Here is a 9,942-nt window from a genome sequence, read left to right as displayed (position 1 = left end):
CACCCGTGTTTTCATCTCCGTAGCAGCAACTCAGCTTTTATGGTTTTTTTTTTTCCTTTTTATTTCTGTTAGTATGTCTGCCATAACAGCACGGCCCCATAGCCGGCGGGGGTGGGCAGGCGAGAGGGGCCAATTACTGTGCCTCCCCACCCCACCCCCCACTCCCCGCGTCCTGTCTCCCCTAACACCTGTTTACATTTTACCCATATTCCAAGAGATTAGAGCACTTTTAATTGCCCATCACTTACCCAACACGTATGTCATGGCTGAAGTGGTCCTTCTGGCGGGATTGCAGACACCTGCGTTTCCTTCCCGATCTTCATGTGTCGATTTTGTCGTTCATCTGGCGTGGGCGCTCGTGTTCTTGCCTTGCCGCCATCCGACACAATTCTTTGGGGTTGTTGAACGTACAGGAGGGTCAGAAAGCATCGTCACACCTTTAAATGAAACAGATGGTGCGTTATTTGTGCAGTTATTGATGGTGGAGTTACAGCTACGTGCTGACAGCTTAATGGGAAACTCGACCCGGACTCTTGTTAAAACAAGAGAAACACATCTCAGATAGGCAATTCTAATTTTTGTTTCCCTTTGTTTGAAATTTGAAATAAAATTCCAAAGCATGTCGAACCAGTCCTGTTGAGGATAGGCATGCAGAAGTCGGCGGGCAGTTCAAAAACAGCAGTACGACCCATAATCGCTTGCCATGGTAGCGTGCGTCACAAAACCAGTTGCCACGAAATGAGCGTGTAAATTCTGTATCTAAATGTTGCACTTAACTGCAAGTTGAGGCGATGTCTGAGCATGAAAACAACCCCCCCCCCCCTCGCCTGGCCGCCAAATAATTGTCACAATGTCGATCAGAAATTGTTGAAGCGACTCTGGGTGGCGCCGGCCACTGGTTTTGAACCCAGCCCATTACTTATTGCAGCAAGCGCGCCTCTTCAGTTGTCATGTTCAGTTTATTTACGAAATAAAAACCCTCGGAGTTAACGAGGCGGTCCATGTATGGAATTTTCAAATCTTAATACTGTCACCATCGCCATAAATCATTCGGGGCTCGGTGCGCAGTGTAATTACGCAGGTTACCTTACTGTCGTAGCGACTTAATGATACTGTTAATTTAATGGCGCCGTAATGACTTCTGGTCCAGATATACTTATTACGCGTTTATGTAGTTCTCTACGTACACGAGCCTAGTTCAGTGCTGACTTCATTCATGGCTACATTGAGTGCATTTGCTTGTTACTGCCGACCACACCATAAGCGTGCGGCAGGTCCTTACGGAATACAAGTAGCAGCATAAAATGAAATCTACCAAACTTTGTAGCTGAGTAGGTATCAACCATGTATTCTGTAGGTCCCGAGGTCAAATCTTGGTCTGGATACCGGCTATTCTGACTGAGGATTTCTGATGGTTTTCCTCAGTCCCTTAAGAAGAATTCATTTATAGTTTCTGTAATTAGGCCACAACCAGTTCCGTCTGCATCTTTCCCAATTCAGTCTAGCATTTGACACTATGTAGTCTCATCTACCGACAGCGTCGTTAAATAAATAATCAATATGTAATATTATTAATGCTTTCGGTGTTACGAACGAGCCATATCTTTTAGAAACTACTATCATTTGATATTCATGTCAGGGTACGGTTCTCCTATTTGTTTGCTCATATGATTTGTAGATCGTTAGCAACAAAATGTATGCAGAGGTCTTCGTTGAAATATAAAAGGAAAATACACTTGCTTTCGAGAAAAAATGGCGTTAGAGAAAGTTCATTTGTACTTACAGTAAACTCGAGTTTGTCCCACAGCTCCATGCGTCTGCGTGTCCACTCTCGTACTGAAAGTTGCACAGAGTCCGGCAATGTCACCCTGTTGTACAGTGCCCCCCCCCTACTGCAGCGCTCTCGTGTGGGAGTCACATAACAACAATAACATCTCCAGCACGCGCTGGGTCTTCCTTCCCGCCTGCTGTCTCCGTGACTCTACCGTAGCCGGAGCATGAACTGACCATGTGTGTGCGTAGCTCTCCGGCCGACTCGTATGAGTCACAGAGCGAGCTAGCGAGCTAGTCCGTCGCGTTTCCTTCCCGCTTTGGGCAGGGCTGCTTCGAGAGCTGCCTTAAAAGGGGAAGCGCGCGCCGTGTAACCATCGTACTGCTCTAAAGACAACTTCCATTTATGGCGCGGCTTGATAGGAAGCGTGCGTATTGAGATGCGGCCTTGGCTGGAGGCAGCGAGAGACCTGCACATTAGCCGTCAGGCCTGGTACTGATTTCCACAAACATGTCACTGAACTCTTGTCGGCCGCAGTCGGATTCTAAAAACCTGACACTCAGCTGGTGAACAGTACCCCTCCCCACCCCCTTCCCCCTCTTCATGAAGGCCCAAGGTCCATCGCCGTGTTCATCAGAGGCCCTATATTGAGCCAGTCAGGTCCAGTCGAAATCTTAACATGCCCGTTCTCTGCTCAGATTAATTTTAATCCGATCTTCTCACAGCCAGTTCCGGCACGTTTTCCCTTGAGGCGACGGAAGTGTTTCGTGAACTTCTCATTTACCTCAGATGTGCTGTTCCTTTTTCGCTGTCGTCAGCACTAGGAGCCGGATAGCTCGGTCAGTATAGTGACTAGACTAGGGCTATACGACTTTGGAAAATTGAGTTCGATCCCGATAGGTACAAAAGGTTCTTCTGAAAAATATGATATTCCAGGTTGTAAAGCCATGTAGTTCAGTAGATCACTGATGTTTCGCAAGGACGTACTGTCCCCTCCTTTAGGGTCACAGAGTGAACCCAGTATGAAGCAGGCAGTAAGCAGCTTCCTGGTTTATTATTCGAACCTGAAGGTGAAAGCGATATATTCCTCCGAAACGTCGGTGGACTCCTACCGGATTACACGGCTTCACTGTCCGTAGTCACCGGTGTCAGACCGTCAAGTTCAGCGCATCTCTCTATTTCCCACAACGTCTAGACAGCTCTGAGAGGTACTGGGGGCTCCTTCCCCGAGGGTAAAGCGGTCTTGACGCCAGGCTAACCGCCCATCTCCATCCAGTGTCGCGGTTAAGAATTCGTATGTCCACTCTCCCATACGTCTTCATGGCTTGGAACTTTGCTCTGAGCCCAATTTCGTCTTACTGTCCTGTCTGCAACCTTTCCTTTTCGATTTATTGTCATGTTTCCTCTCTTTTTATTTTTATTGCTAGTGTGGTGGGACTAAGTCCCTTGTACTGCGGCCACTTCTGGCCTATTGTACCAGCCCCAGATGATAGGTGAGGGTGATTGTGGAGCAATTGGTGGAATGAAGATTGGCAGGGGAAACCGAAGTACTCGGAGAAAACCTGCCCCAGCGCCACTTTGTCCGCCACAAATCCCACTTGACCAGACCCGGGCCGCCGCGGTGGGAAGCTAGCGACTAACCGCTTGAGCTATGGCGCGGCCACTCCTCTCTTGATGTCTCCGAGTTCATGTTACACGGGCGTGAGACGTGCTTTCCCATTCCACAACGGAAGCACATAGTTTGAGGAAGTCTGGGAACGAGAATGCCCGGAACTGCGGGACAGGTATCGGAGCCGAAGACACTTGTAGCGTCTGCGTAACAAATGCTAGGCGGCGCATGAGTGAATACCAACAAATTAGCGTTTATTTCTTAAAACACGACATGTTGCAATCACCATCAATCATCACGTGTAATGAATTTGTTTTACAGATACTAAATAAATTAAATAATTTCATATATTAATATTTGTTGGATACGGGATCCAATACCAGTAACATCCCTCACGCTGAGTGTATAATTATCTAAAATTCTTAAAGTTAAGAAACGTATGAGGGGGTAGGAAGTAGTTTGAAATATAACTTAATAATGTATATGTAAGATTTGAGGCTTTCACGGCGGTGACTATGAAGAAAGCAGTCTTCTGGGATTTGGCACCGTGTATATGTGGTGTTAACCGACGTTTCGGATGAACGTATCGCCACCATCTTCAGGGTGGAAGAAAAAATATAAGAAATCTGCAAGCGAAGAGACCGTGAGAACCGGTAAAAGCAGACTGTCTGCACAGTCGAAACGTCGGTTAACACCACATATACACGGTGCCAAATCCCAGAAGACTGCTTTCTTAATAATGTATACTTTATCTTCATCAGATTATTAGCTGATTCGAAGGAGAGTTCATTGTGAAACACTCTTGTGTTATGCACACTTCGTGAGCGTGTATGTTGCTCTTGTATTAGTCGATAATGTGAAATGCTGCTAGTTCTGGTTTCGAATGTTGTCTCCAGTGTATTCTGTCATTATGATCACTGTCTGATGCTGTTGTGGTTGTGTGATGGTGTTGTATTGTGTAAGAGTGTGCTGCATATAGTATGTATGATTTAGTGTATTATGCCTGCAATATGTAACCCATTACATTAGGTGGTGGTATGTTGTTTGTATTGTGCGTGTTGGAGTTGTGTCGGGTAGTATTGGTGGGTTTCATCTGTTGAAGTGACCAGCGCACGAACATCCAAACCGCCACAGGAATGCTTCAAGACACGATCAGTCTCTTTTATACGACACGTTTACATTACACCAGACAAGATGTAAAAACCATTACTTACACAAATCGCTGGTTTCCAGCATCGTATTAGTATTAATGTTAGTGATATTTTATAATGTGGTATATTTGAAATGATTTCTATAGGAATTTAAAATGATATAAAATAATATAAAATTTTATTTTAATATTGGACGCCCTTGAAGAAGGCGATTTGAGACCGACAAAGTTTTGTCTCCGTCCAGACTGGCTGTGGGGCCCACACGTACGCCTATTTTATGAATAAGGTAAAGGTGAAGTAGAGTTGAGTTGTCCCTGCGCGTGATTAAGCGCCACGCTATGAAGAAGTATGGGGGGAATGTAGGTATAGCTTCGTGCATTCATAATCTCTGCTTCAGGTGGAGTTGATTGGTGAGCGTTTGTCCCGGGTGCTTCATCCACTTGGAAAAAGGTTTCGATTCGAACTGGACTGGACGCTGCGGAGGAAAGAAAAATATCTTGCCCCTTCCGGGAATCAAATCTCGATTCTTCAGTCATTCAGTCCTTATCCTCACCGCTTTAACGATCGAACTGGCACCGAGGTTATGAATACGTGGAGCTATCCAGGGGGCACGCGGTGGCGGTGCTACAAACCGGAAGGTCGTGGGTTCGATTCCTAATGAGGTTATTGGAATTTTCTATTGTCCTCATCCTCCCAACCGCATTATGTCCCTGGGGCGACTCAGCCTGTGACAGAAATGAGTATCAGGAAACTTCCTGGGGGGTAAAGAGCGGCCGGTGCGTAAGGCTGACAACCTCACCTCCATCTGTGAGCCGAATGTCTAGAAAATGTGGGAGCCTCGACGTCTGACAATCCTATGGACCTCCGCGACCTGTTATAGAGTTAGTTCTACTTTCTCAGACCGCAAATCCCCACCTGTTATCATGGCACAGTACTTAATTGAGCACAGGGACAACTTCGCCCTTTTTACCTTTATATTTTGGGCAAACCCTGACTAGTACATAGGTTTTCAGTTCTCTGTATGTGACGAGTGAAACATCGCCACTGTCACGCGCCCTTCGTCGCAAGACCATTTGAACTACTACATGGTCCTTTTGTGATACCGCGGTCAGGCAACTGACAGGGAAGGTGCGTCTTTCTGTAGGCCTGTGCTGGACTGAGGCAGGACGCCTGAACGTTGCGGCAGAGCTGCTCGCCTCCTGATGATGTCAGGTGATGGAGTGGCAGGCATTGCGCAACGCGCTCGTTCGCATCCCACGTCTGCTGTGGCCAGGTCTGGATTGACACCAAATTCGTTCACACACGTCCAGTCAGAGTGGTCATCACGGCCATCAACAGAGAAGGAAAGGAAAAAACAAAAAAACAAAAAAAAACGTGGTTTTAGTCCGCAAGCGAACTATACCGACCGAGCGAGCGCCGCTTGTCGGCGAAGTTAGTGCCAACTTTAACGGATAGAGGCTGTCACGTGGTCAGCGCAACGAATCCTCATGACCGTTAATTTCGGTTTTCTAGACCGGAGCCGCTATTTCCTTGAAATAGCTCCTCAATTATCTTCACGAGGCTGAGTGGACCCCGTTCCATACCCACTACTTCTCAGAAAATATGGTAGCGCCGGGAATCGAACCCGGGACCTCTGGATCTGTAGCCAGGAACTCTGACCACGAGACCACAGAGGTGGTCCAGTAGAGAAGGACATGAAGCAAAAGCTAGAGTTCTGACTGTTGATTGTGGCTGTGAAAGGGCCCAGCGGTTATCTTTGGAACCCGGATGTCGCAGTCGGTATATAGACTACCTGTAAATGGGTTAAAAATATAAAAGAAAGGTAAAGCTATCCCTGTAACAGGCCGTGGAGGCTCACAGGTTTGTGAGAGGTCGAGGCTGCCACATTTTGCNATATGCCTGTTACTCATTTCTGTTTGAGGTTGAGTCGACCCCAGGTCCATAGTGCGACTGGAAGGATTAGGTTAATTGAAGAAATCCAGTGACCTTGTCAGGACTCCAACCTGCGACCTTCCGGCTTGTAGCATAGTCCCTCATTGAACTGCGCTACCGCGTGACGAATTTGGGTTCGCTTTCGAGTAGCTCGAGAGACCTTTCTGTTGCCCACAGCGTACTGACGAGCCCTGAGTCCCCACACGACCTCCTGTGGAATGGATACCAGCCACTTTCCTTCTGGTTAAAGAGGCCGGGGCTTGAATCTGACCACTCCCGTTCAGTGCCAAGGTTTATATTACGTCGGGAGGTATGAGGGTTAATGCACGACCTTCGAATGGTATGACGATTGATGAAGCCAGAAGAATTTGGTAGTAAGCGATCATGGCTTAATATAGGTACTCTCCTGGCACTTGTCTGGAGGGACGGAGAAGAATCGCGAAAAAAAAAACTCGAAATAACCGGTCTCTTGGCCGAGATTCAAACTGAGGACTTTCTAATATGGGTTACCTCTTTCCTATCTCGCTCAGTTAAAGTGTGTAAGGTAGGGTAATGTTATCCCTGTAACAGACCGTGGAGGCCGAATCGAGGCTCCCACATTTTCTACAAAACCGGCTCACAGATGGCGGTGAGGATGTCAGCCCAACGCACCGGCCGCCTTTACCCCCCCCCCCACAGGAAGATTCCTGGTACTCATTTCTGTTAGAGGCTGAGTCGACCCCAGGGCCATAGAGCGGCTGGAAGAATTAGGTCAATAAAAGAAACAGTGACCTCATCGGGAATCGAACCCGCGACCTTCCGGGTTGTAGCATGGTGCCTCAAGAAACTACGCTGTCCTCCACACGTCTTCATGACGTGGCGCGTAATCAAGCAGAGAGATAACTGTGCATAGACCTACAGCAGGCCGGTGTGGTGACGTATGTATACTGCTTCATTAGGCTGGATAGGCAAAACGGTATGGGCGCCGCTAAGTGTCAGATCAACAGAACGGGCAGGGCTGGACGAAGGCGCAGCAGCCCTGAGATACGCTTTCTTGCGCCCGGGTTCGCTCCGACACTGGTATACGCGTGTCAGCAGTAAAGCTACTGATATTTGCCTGTCCGACACTACTTACTGCATTATGTAATTCTCATGACGAATGAGTACGTAACTGTACACAGCTTACACGACACATCACAACAAAATAACGCCTCACTGCTCTTTATAACCTAATATGGCTCATGTACGGGCTACGTAGCTCAGTCAGTATAGTGACTAAGCTTCGGACTGGATCAGCAGGAAATCAGGATTCCATTCCCGGCAGAGGTATAGATTGAGACCCGCGCTTTGGCCACTCGGTCGTATGTCCGTCGTACCTGGGGCGCTTTCCGCGAGGATAGAATCGAACATTGAGGCCCAGTGCTTGTAACTCCTTCGTATTCGGGAGGTCCCGAGTTCAAACTCCGGCCCAATACACGGTCGATGTGAGTGAGGTCTTTCATAGTTTCTCCTTGGCCCGTCTAAGCAAATTCCGGGATGGTACTTAAAATTCAGTCTCGGCCACTTCCTTCCGGACTGTTCTAATTCATTATTCGATAATTGTCCTACCAGCGTCGCGAAACAAATGAAATTCCGTAGGTAAAGAGATCGGCCCTGAAGCCAAGCATTCATGTCCGTCTACTGGCCACGTTAAGAATTGGTGGAGATGTACGGCCATTTCTCCTCACATCTTCGTGAACCGGTGCGTAATTAAGCACGGGTACATCTGAACTTCTAGGAGCTAGTTAGAGTTGAGCCCGACCTAATAGTCTCTCAACTTTTCCATTTATAACTTGAGTTGGATTTTTAAGCCTACTTTCCATATTTTGAAAACAAAAAACAAAAATTGGCTTATGCTATCACCATGCCGTGTGTGTCTCTACCCCCCATAAACTGAGTGCTGAACCAGTCTTTATGAAACTTGGTGTGTGCATCATGGCACCTGATCTCGTCACAACGGCGTATTTCATAAATCCCTTCCATCAGTCTGTGTGCCTGTATGTGTATGCCTCTCTCGCTGCTAGGCAACGGCTCGGTAGACCCATTACGGCGTCAATTAATACAGACGCAACATTAGAAAATTTGTAAGATTTGAGGATTTCACGGCGATGGCTATGAAGGATTGTTGGACCCATCGTTTTCTATGCGGTTCGTGTTGTATCAAAGGAAAGTAGGCAATTAGTTCATCCCTGAACGTCATGTTACTTATGCAGTGAGTGCTTAAAGTTGATGCCCAAGGCGGAGGTGATGTTCCCTTGTTCCAAACCCAAATAAAATGCGGATTTCGTTTGCGTGTGGTATCCGCGTTGTGCAGTCCTGAACACTGTACTGGGGAGACATGAACTGTAACAGTTGATAGATCAATTAGGCTCAAGCGGTAACGCTTGTGACTTGTATTCCGCAGGTGCCGAGTTCTAATCTCGGACGGTACACCGACTGTCCTGTCTTGAAACGTTTACAGCTCTGCACTGTAATTGGAATAAGTCCAGTATTTTGTTTTCTCAGTATAGATTGAATTTAAATCAACTGAAATTAGATTTAATATTCTTGGTGATGGAATGTCTGTTTTGATTAGTCTGAAAGAAAGAAAGGACGGATAAAGTTACCCAGTTTGTGACAATACATTCAGAATTCGCCTCGAAATGACATACATTCTCCATTATGGAGTTACATGTATATTCTTGTATCTGTTAAAATTATCGACTCTCGACGTACTCAGACTAGCGTCGAGTGAGAGGATAATTAATGCATAATGAATAGGAACATATATGGAAGGAAGTGGTCGTGACATAATGTAAGTACTTTTCCCAGCACTGGCCTAGAGGGACTGAGGAAAACCACAAAAACTTGAGTCAGGGTAGCCGGTCTTAGGGCCGAGTTTTGAACCCACCATCTCCCGAATATGAGGCAGGAGTGAACCCACTGCTGACGCATCCCATATGCGAGCCAGTTGTCTTTACCATGCGGTTTTGGTCAACCGAAGAAGGATATATAACCTTTAAATGAAATAATATATTTTAGTTCGTAAATTTGCCGATTTCATTTGCCGTGCGTTAACACCGTTGTCATTTCCAAATATTCAGTTTGTTTGAATATTAGAAACAGAGAATGGGGTCCTGTGAGACTGACCCCTCGTGTCAGGTGGAAGTGACACGCTCAGAATGTGCGCCGACGGGCCCTCTGATGTCGAATCGTGTCTGCTTAGGTTGGGCTTCCTCTGTCACTGCCCACACGTAGCATCTTCTTCCTGATCACCCACTTGCGAAAGTTAACATTATGCAGGCATGTCTGCTGCTTACAGTCCGGCTATCAGAGTCCAGCCGCACTAACTAGCTGACTATTCCGCGCCATAGCTCAGGCGGCTAGTCGTTGGCTTCTCACCGCGGCGGCCTGTGTTCGAGCCCGGGTCTGGTCAAGTTGGATTTGTGGTGGACAAAGTGGACTTGGGGTAGGTTTTCTCT

At 47.0% G+C, this 9,942-nt stretch overlaps 1 protein-coding gene and 1 long non-coding RNA gene across 3 annotated transcripts in view; one reads left to right on the top strand and one right to left on the bottom strand.

Annotated features, from left to right (window-relative positions):
• The window catches only part of LOC111872455, a 26,084-nt gene extending 24,018 nt beyond the window's left edge, over nucleotides 1-2,066 (bottom strand). Inside the window, exons 1-2 of the long non-coding RNA XR_002844231.2 lie at nucleotides 1,784-2,066; nucleotides 249-437 (exon numbers count right to left, since the gene is read on the bottom strand). This is a non-coding gene — a long non-coding RNA (uncharacterized LOC111872455). The remainder of the gene's footprint in view (nucleotides 1-248; nucleotides 438-1,783) is intronic.
• LOC111872454 (serum response factor homolog) overlaps nucleotides 1-9,942 on the top strand; it is a 105,869-nt gene that overhangs the window by 57,144 nt on the left and 38,783 nt on the right. The gene's annotated exons all lie outside the window — the stretch shown is intronic.

This window comes from Cryptotermes secundus, unplaced genomic scaffold (genome assembly GCF_002891405.2).
Source record: "Cryptotermes secundus unplaced genomic scaffold, Csec_1.0 scaffold505, whole genome shotgun sequence".
Lineage (NCBI taxonomy): Eukaryota > Metazoa > Arthropoda > Insecta > Blattodea > Kalotermitidae > Cryptotermes > Cryptotermes secundus.
This window is presented reverse-complemented; position numbering and strand designations above follow the sequence as displayed.